The 20,597-nt window shown below is 41.5% G+C and overlaps 1 pseudogene; it reads right to left on the minus strand.

Moving 5' to 3' along the window:
* Window positions 1-3,748: 3,748 nt before the first annotated feature.
* LOC149311603 (uncharacterized) overlaps window positions 3,749-20,597 on the minus strand; it is a 119,889-nt pseudogene continuing 103,040 nt past the window's right edge.

Below are 20,597 nucleotides of genomic sequence, written 5' to 3' on the forward strand. Positions count from 1 at the left end.
GGGACAGAGCAGGGGAGCCTGAGAGTCCCACCCGAGGGAACAGTCGCTGCTAAGCCTCGGAGGAGGCGTGTGGTCGTAGTGGGGGACTCCTTGCTGAGGGGTACAGAAGCAGTGATTTGTAGGCCTGATAAGATGTCTCGAGAGGTGTGTTGTCTTCCAGGTGCAAAGATCCGGGATGTGACAGAGAGGCTGACAAGACTGGTCAAGCCTACTGACCAATACCCCTTCCTTTTGGTCCACGTGGGAACTAATGATACTGCAAGACACAGCATTCAGAACATCAAAAGGGATTACGAGGCGCTTGGTAGGAAGCTGAAAGGAATGGATGTACAGGTTGTCATCTCGTCTCTTCTGCCAGTTGAAGGGCATGGTCCAGGAAGGGAGAGGAAAATAGCAGATGTGAACAACTGGCTTCGCAGATGGTGCCGCCGAGAAGGATTTGGATTCTTCGATCATGGGCTGCGGTTCCATGAGGAGGGACTTCTTGCAACAGACGGGTTGCATCTCACGCCAGTTGGAAGAAATGTTTTTGCCAACAGTCTCAAGAACTTGATCAGGAGAGCTTTAAACTGAGTTCCGAGGGGAAGGGAGACAATATTAAGGAAGGCGAAAGGGATGGCGAAAATAGTCAAACTGACACAGAGGAAACAAGGCAAACAGTGCAAGGACCCAGCAGTGGGAGGCAAAAAAACTTGCACAGGCAGCAAGTAAAAGGGAACCATGGTCTGCGATGTCTCTACACTAATGCACAGAGCATGGGAAATAAGCAGGATGAACTCGAACTCCTAGTACAACAAAGCAAATATGATATAATAGGCATCACTGAAACCTGGTGGGATGAGTCTCATGATTGGAATGTGGAAATAGAGGGGTATAACCTTATTAAGAGAAATAGGCCAAACAGGAAAGGAGGAGGAATAGCACTATATGTCAGAGATATTTACACCAGTGAAGAGATCCTGGACATCAATCATGGAAGCCAGGTGGAGAGCATCTGGATAAGAATCAAAGGGGAGGGAAACAACAAGGGTGTTACGGTGGGAGTCTACTACAGACCCCCAAGTCAGACTGAATTGGATGATATCTTTCTAGAACAGATGACCACACAGTCAGAAAAGAGAGATGTAGTAGTGATGGGCGACTTCAACTATCCTGATATTTGCTGGAAGTCAAACTCAGCAAAATCCTCAAGGTCTAGCAAATTCCTCACTTGCCTGGAAGACAATTTCATGGTCCAAAAGGTGGAAGAGGCAACAAGGGGGTCAGCTATTTTAGATCTGATCCTAACCAACAAGGATGACTTGGTTAATGGGGTGCAAGTGGTGGGATCATTAGGTGGAAGTGACCATGTTCTCCTGGAGTTTGTAATACAGTGGAAAGGAGAAGCCAGGCAGAGTCAGACACGCATCCTAGACTTTAGGAGAGCGGATTTCAGTAAACTTAGAGAAGTATCGAGGGCGATTCCATGGTCAGAAATACTAAAAGATAAAGGAGTTCAGGACGGATTTCTCAAAAGGGAGATACTGAAGGCACAATTTCAAACAGTTCCAGTGAGAAAGAAAAACGGGAGGTGTCTCAAGAAACCAGGATGGATGACTAAGGAACTTTCAACCAAGCTAAGTTTGAAACGGAACATGTATAAGAAATGGAAAAAGGGGGAAATCACGAAAAAGGAATTCAAAGAAATAGCAGGCATGTGTAGGGGTAAAGTCAGAAAAGCTAAAGCGCAGAATGAACTCAGGCTTGCTAGAGAGGTTAAGAACAATAAAAAGGGCTTTTTTGGATATGTCTGCAGCAAGAGGAAGAAGAAGGAAACGGTAGGGCCACTGCGTGGAGAAGATGGCAAAATGCTAACAGGAGATAGAGAAAAGGCAGAATTACTCAACACCTTCTTTGCCTCAGTCTTCTCAGAAAAGGCAAATGGTGCTCAACCTGAGGATAATGGAGCAGAGGACAGAATAGGGGAATTTCAGCACAGAATAAGTAAAGAGATAGTAGAGGAACACCTTGTTAATCTAAATGAATTTAAGTCTCCGGGACCAGATGAACTCCATCCAAGGGTATTAAAAGAACTGGCAAAAGTAATATCGGAGCCATTGGCAATCATATTTGAAAACTCCTGGAGAACAGGAGAGATCCCAGCAGACTGGAGGAGGGCAAACGTTTTCCCCATCTTCAAAAAGGGGAAAAAAGAGGATCCCAACAATTATCATCCAGTTAGTCTGACATCAGTTCTAGGAAAGATTCTGGAGCAGATCATTAAACAGAGAGTCTGTGAACATCTAGAAGGCAATGCCATAATCACAAAAAGTCAACATGGGTTTCAGAGAAACAAGTCATGCCAGACAAATCTAATCTCTTTCTTTGATAAAATTACCAGCTTGGTAGATGAAGGGAATGCTGTGGATATAGTATATCTTGATTTCAGTAAGGCCTTTGACAAGGTTTCCCATGACATTCTTGCAAACAAGCTTGTAAAATGTGGGCTAGACAAAGGAACTGTTAAATGGATCTGTAATTGGTTGACCGGCCAAACCCAAAGGGTGCTCAACAATGGCTCCTTTTCATCCTGGAGAGAAGTGACCAGTGGGGTCCCACAGGGCTCTGTCCTGGGCCCAGTGCTATTCAACATCTTTATCAATGACCTGGATGACAGAATTGGGAGCATACTTATCAAATTTGCAGATGACACCAAATTAGGAGGAATAGCTAATACTCCAGAGGACAGGATCAAGATTCAAAATGACCTGAATAGACTAGGAAGCTGGGCCAAAGCTAACAAAATGAAATTCAACACAGAGAAATGTAAGGTATTGCACTTAGGGCGGAAAAATAAAATGCACAGATATAGGATGGGTGACACCTGGCTGAATGAAACTACGTGTGAAAGGGATCTAGGAGTCCAAGTAGACCACAAGTTGAACATGAGTGAACAGTGTGATGCGGCAGCTAAAAAGGCCAATGCTATTTTAGGCTGCATCAATAGAAGTATAGTGTCTAGATCAAGAGAAGTAATAGTGCCACTGTATTCTGCTTTGGTCAGGCCCCACCTAGAATATTGTGTCCAGTTCTGGGCGCCACAATTCAGAAAGGACATTGAGAAACTGGAGCGTGTCCAAAGGAGGGCGACTAAAATGGTGAAGGGTCTGGAAACCATGCCCTATGAGGAACGACTTAGGGAGCTGGGGATGTTTAGCCTGGAGAAAAGAAGGTTAAGAGGTGATATGATAGCCCTGTTTAAATATTTGAAAGGATGTCATATTGAGGAGGGAGCAAGCTTGTTTTCTGCTGCTCCAGAGAACAGAACCCATAACAATGGATGCAAGCTACAGGAAAAGAGATTCCACCTCAACATTAGGAGGAACTTCCTGACAGTAAGGGCTGTTCGACAGTGGAATGCACTCCCTCGGAGGGTGACAGAGTCTCCTTCCTTGGAGGTCTTTAAACAGAGGCTGGATGGCCATCTGTCAGGGATGCTTTGATTTGGATTTCCTGCATGGCAGGGGGTTGGACTGGATGGCCCTAGTGGTCTCTTCCAACTCTACGATTCTATGATTCTATGATTCTAAGTAAACGCAACTGATTCAACGGCTCTAGTTGGGACTAACAACAGATTGGACCCATTTCCTTTGTCACCCAGGTTGTTTTTACATCAGCACATCTCTCTGAAAGTACTAGCTTTTGGTTGTTTACTTTTTAAATACAACGCAGTAGATGACATTCTGATCAAAATGTTTATGTTTACTCTCTATACTCTGGTGTGACTCACCTTGTTGCCTTTGATCCCGGGGGCACCCAGCATACCCTGAGAAGCAAAAGAAGCACATACCCCAAAATGCATTACAAAACATGGGTTTCACAGCAAGACAAAAAATCCTTTGGTATTCAGCAAGTACATTTCTATACCACTTCTCAGTGCACTTAAGCACTCCCAAAGCGATCTACATTGTGTAAGCTAAGTGCCACCAACAAGGTGAGTACTCATTTTAGTGGAAGGATGCAAGCCTGTGTCGAGCCTGATCCCCTGGCTGGGGTTGAACTCACAACCTTGTGGTTTTGTGAGTGAGTGGCTGCAATACAGGCATTTAGTCACTGCACCACCAAGGGTGGTAAAGTGTGGCATTTGTTACCCTTATGAGTATTAGTTTGACCCAGTGGGTGAGGAAACTCTAAGCAAGGTACTGTACTCACTGGCTGAGCATAACACATCATGGTCATATACTCCTTTTGAGAGTTCAAAGTATCAGTCCCAGTTCAAGATGCCAGGGATGGAACCTGAGACCTTTTGCATGGAACACATTTGGTTGAATCTCTCAGTGGCAACTAGACGTCCAGTACAAGAGGCAGTGTGAGAGTGGTTTGTTGGTCTAGGACTTCAGGAGACCCAGGTGCTCATCTCTGCTCATCCCTAGAAACCCACTGGGTGACCCAAAAGAAAGGCAATGGCAAACATCCTCTGAATAAATCTGGCCAAGAAAATACAGTACCAGAAGAAGTTCATAATTTGTTGGAGCTGACTTAAAACATGTCATAACACCACCATAGGGCAGTATATTAGTTGTGGCGGACCATGCACAACACTGTGCTATTGCACTGATGTCCTGCTGGTTGGCTTCTTATAAGGCAACTGGTTGACCACTGTGTGAACAGTGAATAAGATAGACATCTGGTCTGATCCAGCCAATGAGCTCAATTCACTTATCACTGAACTCTGTCCCAATAGTCTGATACATAGGCCTACATTCAGTTACTAGTTGGATTCAGCCAATAGTAAGTTGCTTTATATGAAGCCAACCCTTAGACCCATTTTATTCAACATTGCTGTAGTGTGCAGTGAAAAGCAGCTGCTCTCCAGGGTTTGTGTGTGTGTGAGAGAGAGAGCATTCCAAATTCTATCTGGAGATGGCCAGGGATTGAACCTGAGACCTTCTATAGCTGTGCTGGGAATCATATATCCAGCTATTGCTGGACTGCAAGTCTCAGCAGCTCTAGACATACAGGTAAACATGGGAAATGTTGGAAGTCACAGGCCAATGACATGCTTCCCACCCTGTTCTACAGACAAAGCAGTGCTTTACCACTGAGCTACACTCCCTCTCCAACACAGACACTTCACCTCTCCATCCTCCCTTTCTGCTTAAACATGAGATGCTCTCTGTACCTCTTGCCCAGGGGGTCCAAGGGGACCTGGCGGTCCAGCTACTCCATTCCGGCCTCTCTTGCCATGTGCCCCCTAAGAAAGAAAAAACATTGTCAGACAGATAATAGGCAAAAGGGAAAATCTCCAAGTCATATTTATTTGATTGATTTATTTAAAGTATTTCTGTATCCCCTCCCAACCTGCAAGGGCTCTCAAGCTGATGAATAAATAAATAAATAAAAATTAAATCAATACAAAGATTTCTTTTTTTAAAAAATCAACACATTAAAATACTATTAAAAAATCCTAAGCAGTCTAAAAACAATTCTAGAATCCAGTTTTGAAACCAATTTCAAACACCATAAAGATGCTGGAAAATGTTTGAGGCAGCACAGTACACAGTAAACACAGTGTTATCTGCATGGCACCATACTGACTTTTTACTCAGTACTTGGGTAAATGCATATTGTGTTCTGATACAATTGCTGCAGCAAGTGCTCAGGGTGAAAGAAAGGGGGAAAAACAACGCCATTTGGACTACAGTTCCTGCACCAGAATAATCCGGGTGCAGTGCTGGAGTGCCCTGAAGTAGCTTTTCCACACTCCACAGGACCACAGAACAATGTTTTTGTAAAAACCCTTCCCCAACATCCAAAGCCAAGTCTTCATAGCTCTGCTTTTGAACAAAATGTTCTAAAAAGACATCTTCAAAGTTCTGCTTTAATAAATGACCCCAGGCATTTGGATGATTGGGAATAGCGCGCTATGTAGTCGGCAAGTTCATATAAAGCAGGTTTACTCTCATGCTTTGGAAAAAATATGTTCTCTTTAGGCACATTCTAGGTGCTCCAGCATGAATCTATGGTATGCTTTTGCTGGACGCTGACCATAGAGTCGTTGTCATCATCATCATCATCATCATCATCATCATCATCATCATCATCATTATCATCATCCTTTATTTATAAAGCGCTGTAAATTTACACCTCATGCTGGAGGACCTAGAGATCCTAGAGAGAACACTTCTCTAGGCATTTGTAGGTCCTCCAGTGTGACCCTGGGGTCAATTTCCACCAGACGGATACCACAGAACTGTGCTGGAGGACCTAGAAATGTCTAGAGAGAATGCTTTATCATTTCTTTCAGGTAAGAGAAATAGAATTCCAGATTTTACCCAAAATTCATATTATGCAAAGGGTCCCAGAACAGATCCCTTACTTAATATATGGGTCGCCTCTCTCTCTCTCTGTGTGTATAGCGCTGTGTGTGTGTGTGTGTGTGTGTGTGTGTGTGTGTACCCCACCCTTTTCTTCTAAAATCACAAGGTGACAAGCAGATAAAAGTGATATAAACAATGAAAACAATTCCAAATTAAAATCAATAAATAATTTAAATGAGACAGAAACTTATTAAGCAAGTCAAAAACTTAAAAGAGCTTTGAAGAGTTAAAAGAGTTTAACTATGTGCTCAATCTTATTTAAATTGTTTATTGATATTAATTTGGAATTGTTTACATTGTTTGTATTGCTTTATCTGTTTGCCTCTCTGTAATCTCAGAAGAAAAGGATGGGATACATACACACACACAAACACACACACACAGAGCTATATATACACCTATGTGCCAGGTGGGATGCCACAGCTAAGAAGGTCCTCTCTCATAACCTTGCTCCTTGTATTGTCCTCATTGGTGGGCTGCAGAGGAGAGTCCTTAAGCAGGTATCTATAGGGAAAGGCACTCTTACTAGTAGTGAGGTCCCAGGTTACTTGGGCTTTGAATCACCACTGCCTTCAGTTCAGACTGGAGACAAATTGGCAGCCAGTGCAGTACCTTTAAGACCTGCGTTATTGTCAGAGGTTGCTTATGCACCTTGCCTTCCATAGAAAACTAGTATTTTGGTGTGTGATGGGATTTGCAATGAGTTGGGTATTGCAGAGAAATGGCAATCTCAGAAAAGCTTGTGTGATAATGCGAGAGAGGAGGCAGGCATGACTCAAAGTGTTCAAGGTTGTTCCCCTGGGAAGAATTTTGCAGTAAACCCAGAGATGGGTGGGTTGTGAACTGAAGGGTGCAAGTGTGTTGATCAGTTTTAGCAAAAGAGAGGAAAGCCTGCCACACATTTGAAATTGTGTGAAATTAATTAGGCATGGCTAACGCTTGTTGCTAAGTTTTGACAATGAATGTCTCTGGATGGGATCTATAGTTACTGAATAAAGGTTTGCATGAGTTTTAGCTACTGAAGCCTGAATTTCTGAACTTGGTTTCTACTGGGCCTGACAGTCCTGTGTTGTTTGTATGGGAGCACAGTCAACATTCTTGTTGCTCCATTTTGCACTAGCTGTAACTTCTGAGCCATCTTCAAGGGCAGCCCCCTGTAGAGGCGCATTGCAGTAGTCTAATACGGAAATGACCAGCTTATGGGTGACTATAGCTAAGTTATCCCAGTCCAGGAAGGTTGTATAGCATATACAGTGAGCCCTTGGTACCCACTGGGGTTTGATTCCAGAACCCTCCATGGATACCAAAATCTATGGACACTCAAGTCCCATTAAATACAATGGTGTAGTTGAAATGGTGTCCTTTATATAAAAGAGCAAAATCAAGGTTTGCTTTTTTAGAATGTATATCTTTTTGGAATATTTTCGTGCCGTGAATGGTTGAATCTATGGATAAAGAATCGGTAGATATGGAAGGCTGACTGCACTATACTGCGATATAAATGGAGCCTACAAGCCTTTCTTGAACCCAGAAGGACCATATCCTCCAGACAGACACCGGAGAAAAGAATGTGCCAGGAACAGAGGCCACCAAGCAATCTCAGAAGGAAAGCCTGAAAACCAACGATTATCTCCCAATGTCATTCTGAAAGAGCACAATTACAGGTCACTGATGCAATGGCTGTCCTCCGCAAGCGCTTCAGACATTTAATCCAGGTCACGATGACACAAACACTCATGAGAGGGATTACTGCAGCCACAGCTTTGTGAGTTTTAAAATGGGCAAAAATTGTCAACTGATTTGGGTCTTGGGAAATGGAGAGATGGGAGATTGAGAAATCCGGAGGAAGATTAGCAATATGTTGATCAATTCCAGTGGGACACCAATTGTAGAAGTCTTGTTCAATGCGCTTAGAGCATGGCACTGCATCTCTGGAGACCAGGGTTTGATCCCCTACTCAGCCATGGAAACCCACTGGGTTACCTTGGACAGGTCACACTCTCTCAGCCTCAGGGGAAGGCAATGGCAAACCTGCCTCCAAACAAATCTCTCCAGGAAAACCCCGTGATAGGGTCACCTTAGGGTTGCCATAAGTCAGAAACAACTTAATGCAACATAACAAGAAAGTTACAGTGGGGCCTTGTTATCCGCTGGGGACCCCGTGGATAACAAAATCCATGGATGCTCAAGTCCCATTAAATACAATGGCATAGCAAAATGGTGTCCCTTATATAAAATGGCAAAATCAACATATGCCATTTGAAATTTACACTTAAAAAAAATATTTTCAAGCTGTGGATGCTTGAATCCATGGATAAAAAAATCCGTGGATATAAGTAACTAGAAGTGTTTAAATTAATCATAGTATTTTAACAATGTGTTTGAAATGATGTATACAGTATTTGAATTAGAAGAAGCAGAACTATTAGTCAAATATAACCATTATCTGGGAAGCTGGAAGTCATGTATATGCTCCTTGTTTCTGCTAGTTAGTTTATTTAGTAGTAGCTAATAGTTAGTTTGCATTATGTTTATATTTTAGCCTTGTATGGTGTTTTATATGATGGGAATTTTGTGATAATAAAAATAAATAATAAAAATAATAAAGAATGGAGCTTCAGCCGATTCTTTTGCAGCTCAGACTAAAACCCAGAGTGGATTCACTCTCCCATCATATGGGAAGCAAGCAGTCACCAGGGATTAGACATTTGCTTTTCATTTAAAAAAAAAACTCACAAAAGATGAAGTTCCCAGGAACCAAATTTATTAAGCATTTTTCTGATGGATGGAAATTGCAGAAGGCAAATAGCTTTGATTATAGGCATGATTCTCCTCATTCATCCTTGGAATGTATATCCCTCTTTAGCAGCCCATGCTGGCACTTTGAGTCACTTTGTGAAACAGCACCGAAAGGCTCATATTACATGAAAAATATATGAAATTATCTCAGAAGAAGTAAGCAAACTCTGCTCGCTCTTGTTCCCACCGGCTAAGCTAGTCCTCTTGTCTCCCCAACAGGAATAAACCCATACCCTCCACTTATTTGCCATAGAAAGTCCCTATCAGATCCTCTGCTGTTCCCCTTTTACAGCTGCTTTTCGAATGTCCCAGGGTGTGTCTACATTGTAAAAATAATGTAGTTTGGCACCACTTTACGTGCTGTAGCGCCATCCTATTGAATCCTGGGAGTTCTAGTTTACAAGGTCTTTAGCCTTTTCTGCCAAAGAGTACTGTGCCTCACTAAACTACAAATCCCAGCATTCCAAAGGATGGAGCCAGGTCAATTAAAATGGCCTCAAATTGCATTACATCTACAGTGTAGCTGCACCCCCAGTTTATTTCTCTTCCACCTTCCCCATTTGTCCACCACTTACTTCAGTTCCTGCAAACTGTGAACTGCAATGGAAAGTTCAAAAGTTTGCATTCAACTCAGGAGGGAGAGGGGAGAGGAGACGACAGCAACGTCTTGTTCTTCCCTGTAGGCTCAGGCTAAAGCAAACTGCTGAAGCATCTCTTAGTTTGTTTGTTCTTCCTTATTAATACCATTTGTCATCTTGAACGCATTCTGATCTTGTTGGCCATGTATGTCCTGGTTTACATCTGTGAGATGATGGAGGGTATGCTTGTCCAAACCAATAGCTCTGGGGATGATGGCATTATGGGGCTTACCTAAACCCTATGTGTCACAGTACCAGTGATAAGATGCCAGTAGACCAGAGTTGGCAAAGTGTGGCCCATAGGCCACTTGCAATCTCCCAAGGATCCTAAAGAACTCAAAAATGATTTATTTATTTATTATGTAGAGGTTTGTATAAGATTTTATTAACCTTTAAGATATGTGATTAATTTCTGAACAGCAAGAGAGGGTAGATATAGTCGAGTAACATAACTATTGCCAGGCAGGTTGGAAGCTACGGTTTCCCTGTTGTGATGAATTTGTAGTAGTGTAATTGATTAGATTAGGTGGTTTAGTTTAGGTTTGTTAGTTTTGTATATTGTTTTATCACATTAATAGATATTTGTTGTTGTGGGTTTGTTGTTGTTTTTGCTGTTATATGTTAATAAAAATATATTTTAAATTATTTTGTTTTTTTAAAAAGTGTTGCTCTCAAATATCTTCTAGATATACTCTCTCTCTCTCTCTCTCTCTCTCTCTCTCCCTCTGTGTGTGTGTTTTTGCCAACTTTTTCTCCTCATGTACATTTTAGGTCCAGTATAGGGTTATATGTCCCAAAAACACAGATGGACTGGCTAAAAAAGGCCTCTCTTGAGTTTGAAGTGGCTCAGTCCTACCCTGAAACACAGATAAAAATTGTCCCTAGGGGCAAACAAAATTTGATTTTTTTTGTAGGGGTAGTGCTCCAACATTTCTTGGGGATCTAATGTGGTTCACTAGCCTAAGATAGTTGCCCACATGACATTGATAGATGGTAAGTAACTTTCCAGGCAGCCAAGCCACCCTTATAAGATCAATGAAGGCCATTGCTCTGGACATTTGTGTCACCAAGCTGTTGCCTTCCAACCATCCCAACGTTGTTTCCATTTTCATTGTAAAATATGATAATGCTTGGTAAAAGTGGAAGGCAGTAGGAAAAGAGAAGGACTGCATTACAGGTGGATGAATTCAACCAAGGAAGCCACAGCTTGGAGTCTGCAAGACCTGGGCTGGGCATTTGATGACACTTGGAGGTCTCTCCTTCATAGAGTCACCATAAGTCTTAGACAACTTGACAGCAAACAACAACAGCAAAGACAGAAATAAAACTGAAGTTTAAAATAATGAAAACAATTGATATCATTAAAAAATAATTCCCCTTGTCCATCCTGTCCAAGAACAAATTAAAGCATCATGAAGAGATCCAGTGTGAGATTTAATTCCTGAAACCATAAGGCCAATTTTAGACTCTTCCCTTCAAAATCATCACCTACCTTTTGTCCTGGAATTCCAGGTAGTCCGAGTGGTCCTCTTTCCCCCTGGGATCCTGGGATCCCTGGACTGCCCCGGATCCCTTGGATTCCTTGTGCTCCTGGGGCTCCCAGTGCCCCCGGTTCACCCTGGAAGGAAGATACCATATTATTCCATCACGTTTTATAGGGTAAGATGCAAACATCATTACTTGTAGTGATATAGATCTGAGTTTGCAGCTTTGACTTTTGCAGCTTTGATTATTTGTGGATTTGATTAATATGTCCTCTCTAGGAATCTCTAGATCCTCCAGAGTGACTCAATGGCCAATGTCCGCCAAATGTTGTGCTAGAGGACCTACAAATTCCTACAGAGAACTCTTCTCTAGGCATTTGTAGGTTCTTCAGCACAATTCTATGGGCAACATCTGATGGATGTTGACCAAAGAGTTGTGCTGGAGGACCTAGAGATTCCTAAAGAGGTGTTCTCTCGGGTTAAAAAAATAGTGTGCTTTTAATTTCGGCTTTCCTACTTTCACATGGATTCAGTGTTCCTAACCTCATCTTCATTGGCAAGAGCTAATAATTTAACCATTCTCCTCTTCTGTGTGAGAAAGTCATTGAAAACTGTACAGTTTTCAAAAACTAATTGTCATTCAGGAACTCATCTTTTTAAAAAAATGCACATGGGTCATCTGCATAGAGCATGTTGCGTTCCACACAAGAGGCTTGTTTCCTGGGCAGAATTGTGACTTTGAGCACAGAAAATGCTGTTCTTCACACACACACACACACACATCTCGCAACTTTTTCATACATAGTAAGTCCTGAACTGTGATGATTCTCACCTATCCAGGACTCTCCTCATCATGGTTTCCTAAGAGCCTTATCGCATGAGAAAACACAGCGGAAATGGAGCTGGAGAGTAGCAGCTTTCTTCATGCCTCTCTGCATGACTTTGTAGCACTTCAATTCTCTTCTCAAAGAAGTTGGTTGTAAAAGTGAGTCTTGTGTCATGCTGGAAAAATCCATTTGACAAAAGACATACTTTTACAACCATCTCCGCCAAGAATAGAATCCAAGCACTACCAATGTCATGCGGTAAGTCATGGGGAAAACCACTACTCTCCAGCTGTGTTTCAGCTTTGTTTCCTCGTGTGCCAAGGCTCTCGCACTTGAGAAAGCCAATTTCCCAATAATTTTTGGAATATCCATTCCGTCTATGCTTTATGTCTTCATTCTCTCTCCAATGAAAATTACTCAGTCTATTGATGCCACCCACTCCTGCCAAAGCATTATCATCATCAGAGCTCAGAAGCAGGGCTGGCCACTAGCTTCCATGTCAGTGGAGTGGTGAATCTACTCCAGGTGTAAGTCCTAACATTAAAGGCACGATCCAAATGATGTCCCAGTTTTCAAGATGCTGGTCCAACGTATTCCAGGGATAGGGTTCAGTGGGTTGGATGGTTCCTTTCAACATCAGACAAAAGCTCAGAAAAAACCCACCTCTACATTGACAAGGATCTACTCCACTGCTTGGAAGTAATGAGTTATAAGCAAAAGAGTGGTCAGTAATCAGTTACTTTTCAGCTAATGAGCCCACATTTCAATACGAAAATGTGTAGAAATAAAGTTACTTTACTGGTATAACAAGGAGCTCCTAAGTATTTTCAGATAATACTTTGGAGGGCATTTTAGAGACATTTTGATAGAATTTCTGTCAAATTGCATTGCCATTATTTAATCAATCCTAAGGTGTATTTTCTTCTTCTTCATCAAAAATACAGTGGGCCCTCCATATCCATGGATTCTTTATCTACGGATTCACCTATCCATGGCTTGAAAATATTCCCCAAAATATATAAATTCCAAAAAGCAAACCTTGATTTTGCTATTTTTTTTAAAATAAAGAACACCATTTCACTATGCCTAATGGGACTTGAACATCCATAGATTTTGGTATCCATGGGGGGCCCTGGAACCAAAGCCCAGCAAATACCAAAGGCTCACTATAATGGGAAAGCAAAAAAATAATTGAACAAATAATGGAAGGAGTCATCTTTTCATCGCTGCAAGGAGTAATGCCACCAGGTTAGTTTATGATATCACAGTTTATGAGAGTAGGAACAAATTACTCCAAAAAAAGAATAGTTTGTCAAATTCTGCTCCTCATTCATTTTTCTGTTTTGGAGCTAGTCTGTCAAGTCCTTCATGAAGTTGGTTGCATAAAGAGTTAAATCTGACTCATAGAGCGTATCCACACTGCAGAAATAAAGCAGTTTGACATCACTTTAACTGTCAAGGCTCCATCCTGGGATTTGTAGTTTGGTGAAATATTCATCCTGGTCTGTCAGAGAGCTCTGATGCCTCACCAAACTAAATACCCTCAGATTCTGTAGGATAGAATTATGGCAATTAAAGTGGTGTCAAACTGCTTTATTTCTGCAGTGTGGATACATCTATACATGGCCTTATGCCCAGGAGATCCAGCTTCTCACCTTCTGCCCTGGAGATCCAGCTTGGCCCACAGGCCCACGGAAACCGATCCCCGGCTCTCCCTTTAAAAAGAGATAATAAGAAAACAAAAGTGGATCCTCTTCCATTACATCTCTCTCTCTCTCTCTCTTACACACACACACACAGAGGTTCACAACACAGTTTTCATAGGGTTTTCTCAGGCAAGGAATGCTCAGAGGTGGTTTTGCCAGTTCCTTCCTCTGAAATATAGCCAATGGCACCTGGGATTCATTGGTGGTCTCCCATCCAATTACTAACCATCTAAGTTCATTGGAAAGATACAGTTATGACTTTTGTCCTCTTACAAAAATTGTCTGCCTCATCACTACATTTGTCATGTCCCTAACTATAGGCCAGCTTTTTGATGGATCTGTGTTTTTTTTAAAATGCCCTCCTTGCACTTCACAAATATCTCTTCTGCTGCCTGCTGCTGTTATCTTCCCATTTACAGTTACTGCCGAATATTGTTTCTGAGAGAAGCCAAGATAACCAATCTTTGGTGGAAAACAACAACAACAAAATAAAATAAAATGTACAACTCAGTTGAAATGGCTTTTTGAAGCAATTTGCAATTTGTGAAGGGCAGCATCACAAAGCAGGAAGGCAAAGCTTGCATAAATTTGCCCCTATGCACTCTCTCATCCCCTATCTGTTTGCCATAACCATGGTTTCTTTCACCTATATAGCTTGCCTTGAATGTGCTCTGTGATTTGTCACAAATTTGGATCTGGAAGGTATGTGGCTTAATTTCACGCTATCCCAAGGATTTGGAACAACGGATTAGGACAAAAGTCTCCTTTATTTTGGTTTTTGATAACCCGTCAATGGGGCATCTTCAGTTTGATTTCATATAACTCTGCAAACGGGTAAACAGGGCACTGCAGTTTTTCTCCTTGTGACTCTCTTTGCTTTGACCCCAACCAAAGCCATTACTGTACCTTTTGACCAACATCACCTTCATCGCCTTTGTTGCCCTGAAAAAAATTTAGAAAGCAAAAGATAAGGTTCCAGTCTTCTTGATTCCAGCAATTGGAAATAAAATCATAAACCACTTCAGGGTTTTTTTTGTGGGTTTTCGGGCTATGTGGCGATGTTCTAGAAGAGTTTATTTCTAACATTTCGCCGGCATCTGTGGCTGGCATCTTCAGAGAATGCTGGTATGGAAGAGAATTGGAGATATATATATATACATATACATATACATATATATATATATATATATATATATGGTGTATGACCCTGGGTTGGAAGGAGTGATTGCCATGTTAATCTGTGTATTGTTCTGTCACAGATTAACATGGAAATCACTCCTTCCTATGCTATGGAAGTGTAGTTTGTGGTGACACCAGAGCTCTCCAAGATGTCTCACAAAGCTACAAATCCCAGAATTCCATAGCATTGAGCCATGGCATTTAAAGTGGTGTCAAACTGGATTATTTCTGCAGTGTGGATACAGCCTTAGTTTTAGCTTTGAGACAGAACTTCCATTGTTGTTGTGACTTGCATGTGGTCAGTCTTTTCTTGGTTGCTCACCTTCTCGCCAGGTTCTCCTGCTTCTCCAGGTTGCCCCTGAAAAAAGAAAGAAAGAAAAACTGCCCTCAGACTGTACACATTACATGCTTTTCACCAAGCTTCACAGAGGTGTACCTGTACAATCCAATTCAATTCCATCTCAAACCACAAATGTGGAAATCATTGCACAATTTTTTAGCTGCTTTCCTTCCTATTATCCAGATCAGATTAAATTGGCCAGTACCATCCCTTCTTTGTTTTACAGATTTCTCATTTGTTGAAATATTATTATTATTATTATTATTATTATTATTATTATTATTATTATTTGTGTTTCCCCGCCTTTCCAAATTGGATTGAAGCGGGGTTACAGACTAATAAAATCACAGTACATATAATTAAAATTCTCTAACCAATTATGAAGATTAAATCCAACATATTAACTAATGGTTAGAACGTAATCTTCTTAGGGCATGTTTCTGTCCTTTTCAAATACATTAAAATACCGCTATGTTGCAAAACACAAATACACACCAACAATCATGGGCAAATGATGGCTTCCATGTCACTGGGGCGGTGAATCCACTCTGGGTTTTTGCCTAAAGGACTTACCCAAGATGTTTTATCCCATCCTCAGAACAGGTTCAAGACCTTGGTTAACTCCTCTAAAGTAAAAATTAAGACAAAAAGCAGATTCATAGCCCCACTGCTACAGAAGCCAATAGTTGCCATTGTGTATAATGCACATTTGCAGTCCAGAAATGTATTTTCTTTTGGATCCTGGTCCCAAATATTTTCACTCTTATATATTTATGAAATATTTATATTCCATCTTCTATGCAACGGTTTCAGGACAGCATATAATAAAACATGATTGATTTAAAACAATACACACAATTAAAAATATTTTGGAAAGCTAAGAACATATTAAACATGTTAAGAAGTTGAAAGAAGACAAGTTAAAACAAGTTAAACTATTTCAGACTAATTTAAAACCACACACATATTTGGATCTCTGTAAAACCAGTTCATACATGTGTTTGCTAAGGGCCCTTAGTCATCACATGCTCTAGGTCAATGCTGGCGCATGAACCATCAGCCACTCATCTGTGGCCATGTTTCCAGGACACTAGGCAAAAATGTTAATAATATGGCTGAAATGTGATTCTGGTCCCTGACATATTGAGGGGAAAATTGCCAGTCTATTCAATCAGCTTGAGAAGCACATGTGTAATTTGCATGCGTAGCTGAAAGGTACCTTTTCTCCCTTGCTGCCTGGGCTTCCAGGCGAACCTTTTTCTCCCTGCAAAGACAAAGATCCCATGTCAAGGGAAGATGGTCATTTCCCACTAAGTAGAATTCTATACTGACTAAAATTCCATACTAACATTGTTTGGGGGGAATGGGAATGCATCAGCAGTAGTAATATTGCTGTTTTCTGTCTCAGTGAGAATAGCACTGTTCTCCACTCCCCCTGGTCTGGATCTGTCCCCTTGTAAACATAAAGCACAATACCCATTGATGACAATGAGGGGAAGGACCCACCATCCAGGGGGGATTCAGGGCAATATGAAATCCCTACATGGCTCAACTTGTGATTCATCAATATTCAGACTGGAGACCAGAATCAAGATGGATTCAATTTCACATCCTACTTTCTATGGCATTGAAGATGCTGGCATGGAAGCTGGAATATGCTTGGTTTATGTACAGCTTCCATCCCAGTATCCTCAATGCGAAGTTGAATCCATCTTGATTCTCGTCCCCATCCTAACACCAGAAGGGACTTTGGAGACTTATATTCCAATTGTTGTTGTTATGTGCCTTCGAGTGGACGCTGACTTACATCAACCTTTTCCTAGGGCCGATTAACTGGCCCGATTTCTTCAGAGCAGATTTGGCATTGCCTTCCCCTGAGGGCGAGAAAATGTGACTTGCCCAAAGTCACCCAGTGGATTTCCATGATTGAGCAGGGATTTCAGACATGCCAATGACATGCTTTCGCATTCATGGAGAAAATGTACACACCTTTTGACCTTGATTGGGTCCAACTTCTCCAGCCACTGTTTCTGATTCTTGCTTCTAAAGAGAAAACACATTACTTGTCTTAATGTCTCCTTTAACATTTCCCCCTTTTCTATCTCATCATTAATAAATAGTGCATATTTCAATCTGAGCCATTAGAAAGATTTTAAAGCAACAGAAAACAATGAGAACCAAAGCAAGGACACCCTCCAGGTGTAGACTGAACCTGTACTGCAGAATTAATGCAGTTTGACATTGCTTTAACTACCAGGGCTCAATGCTACGGGATTCTGGAATTGGTAGTTTTGTGAGATATGTAGCCTTCTCTGTGAGAGACCTCCAGTGCCACAACAAACTACAAATCCCAGGATTCCATACGATGGAGCCATGCCAGTTAAAGTGGTGTCAAACTGCATTAATTCTGCAGTGTGGCAGCAGCCTCAGTTGTGAGGCCAACAGAAATAGGATTAACCATTTACTTAATTTCAGATAGAAAGTGGGTGTGAACTAGTAGGGAAGTTCAGTGGTAAACCAGAGACTTGTTGTCACTTCAGAACAATCCCAGATCTGTTTCCTTGTCTTAAAAGGGTTTGGTTGACCCAAGTAGCTCTAGACTAAGATCATTTGTATTTCTTTTTACCTGCCAAGCTTCACTGGGCCATGGGAAGCCCTGAGCAGGTGCTGGATACATGCATCATCTTGACAATCAAATAAAATTAAAGTAATGTCTAGGAAACAAAGTTAATGGCAAAGAGAAGTGTATCCACACTGCAGAATTAAAGCTGGGATTTGTAGTTTGGTGAGACACTGGAGCTCACTGACAGAACAGGCTGAATACCTCACCACAGCACATAATCCAGGATTCCATAGGACAGAACTATGATAGTTAAAGTGATGTCAAACTGCTGTATTTCTTCAGTGCGGTAAAGCTGGAAATATGGAAGGAGGAGGGTTGCCAAGTCATAACTATCCTAGGTGCTATGATTTTGAGGGCCAAAATATGAAACATAAGGGTGGCCCTCACAGGAGGTGGGTGGGTGCTGGTAATGTTACAAAGGGCAGCCACTCATGAAGTCATTAAGCATCAACCAGATGCCCAAGAAATACCATTTAAGCAAACAACACCAAAACTAACAGCCTCGTCGCATGACAAAATAAAGCCAAGCTGCACAGAGACAGAAGTGGCTGTCTCCTTGCCTCTCTGCATGACGTTGAAGCACTTCTGCTCTCTTCCCAAGGGAGACGGTCATAAAAGCTTGCCTTTTGTTGTGCTGGAAAAATCCATTGGGCAAAAAGCATGCTTTTACGACCTTCACTCTAAAGGAGAACGGAAGTGCTACAACATCATGCGGAAAGGTATGGAGAAAGCTCTTTCACTGTGTCTCAGCTTTCATCATGCTGTAAGACTGTAAGTAATGATAGACACACACACACACTTTTCAAGCTAGTGCCCATGCTCTGAGATTCTTCATGTTCATCCTGGGGACCAGAGAACCAAATGTGAAGAGAGCATTTCTGCAGTATCGGAAACACTTATGGCTCATCTAAGAATTGCAAACATTTTAGCAGTGTGCAGAACCAAGTCTCTTGGTAAGTGCTGCCGCCACTGAATCCCAACTGGAATCTAAAATTCCTTAATGGTATAAATACCATATGATATAAAGACTATGGAAATATAACAATCCCAAGATTAAGATTTACCTTGATTCTCTTTGTTCTGTGAGGCCCAGGATAAGCCTTGAAAATTAAACAAAACTAAAGTAAACAAATCAGAAATAAAAATGGGAAGATGCATGTTCAGGAGGAGCAAATAAGGAATTAAACTGTATAACTGGCATAGAAATCCAGTTGAGGGTCTTCATAGATGGACTTTAGGGGGAGCACATTTCAATATTTGAGCATGTGCTTTCACAAAACAGCTTGTGCAGAATATCGGTTTCCAAGAAGGCAAACTCATGAGGCCAAAATAATGGTAATTTACCCAACTAATCTAAACACAAAACTGTCTTTCACCAAAACAAACAAACAAACAAACAAACAAACAAACAAACAAACCTTGAAATCCCAGTGCTTTCTGCTCCAGCACACCTCCCCCCCCCCCCCCAAAAAAAAATCAAACAGATGGGATTCAGGGTTCATCTTCACTGTAGAAACAGTGCAGATTGACACCACTTTACTACCATGGCTCCATCCTACAGAATCCTGGGATTTGTAGTTTTGTGAGGCACCAGCATTCTTTGGCAAAGAAGGCTAAAGACCTTGTCAAACTACAACTCTCAAGAGTCCATAGGAAGAGCTACAGCATGTAAAGTGGTGTCAAACTGCATTATATCTACAGTGTAGACAAACCCTTAGGGAAAAGTAATTGTGGCTGAGACAGTGATTACCAATTCATTTCTACACACAATGTTATTGTGCTTTGCTATATAGCCAACATGACTACCCCTGATAGGTTTCCTGGAGATTCCTAGTAGTCCTAAGAAGGCTTCTATCTAAGTAATAACTAGATCTATTTCAGCTTAGAATAAAAAAGATGAGACAAGAGCCACTGGAGATTATCACATGGCAAAAGGCTTTCAGACTGCAGCACTATTGTCCCGTCATTAATGTGGCATTGCATTAACGCAAACTTCTATTAATGCAAAATGTCGGGCAATGCCGCTTCAATGATGGGATCTATGTGATGCCATTTGAAAGTCTTTCATGTGATCGTGGTCAATTGCACTTTCTGAATGGGATAATGTCTGGATAAGTACAACATCATACGAAAATCTTGTCCTGACCATGCTATGAGAATGGAAAGAGGACAGGACAAGGACATTTTGTCTCCCATCTGATAAGCTCCACTGTGTTTAGGCCAGTATGCTGGTCCTCTCTTTCCCTGTCTGATATCTGCAATTCTATCTCTTTCTTCTTGCTTTCTCACTCAGTTGGTTACCAGGATAAATCGTTCTTGCCAGAGATCTAACCTGATAGCATGCAGAGAGCTTTTAAAACTAGGACAAAAGTGCATGCAGCTTTAGGGCTTCAGGCTGCCCACCCCTGAAACAAATAAATTTAAGCAAGCAGGTTGCACCCACACACCCAAATGTTTGCATCTTGTTGCGTGACCGTTTTGCCACTCATTGTTTCAGATGTAGTGCCGGTATGTTTCTTTACTTCTTTTGAATACAGGAGAAGATAATTTATTCCTGATGTCTTCAAGCTCAGCAGTTATTTATTACAGAAACCTGTCTTGGACTTTTCAAAGGAACATAAACAACTTAACTCCACCATCAC

Source organism: Sceloporus occidentalis, unplaced genomic scaffold (assembly GCF_023333645.1).
Source record: "Sceloporus occidentalis isolate IW3139 unplaced genomic scaffold, rSceOcc1.0.p SCAF_5, whole genome shotgun sequence".
NCBI lineage: Eukaryota > Metazoa > Chordata > Lepidosauria > Squamata > Phrynosomatidae > Sceloporus > Sceloporus occidentalis.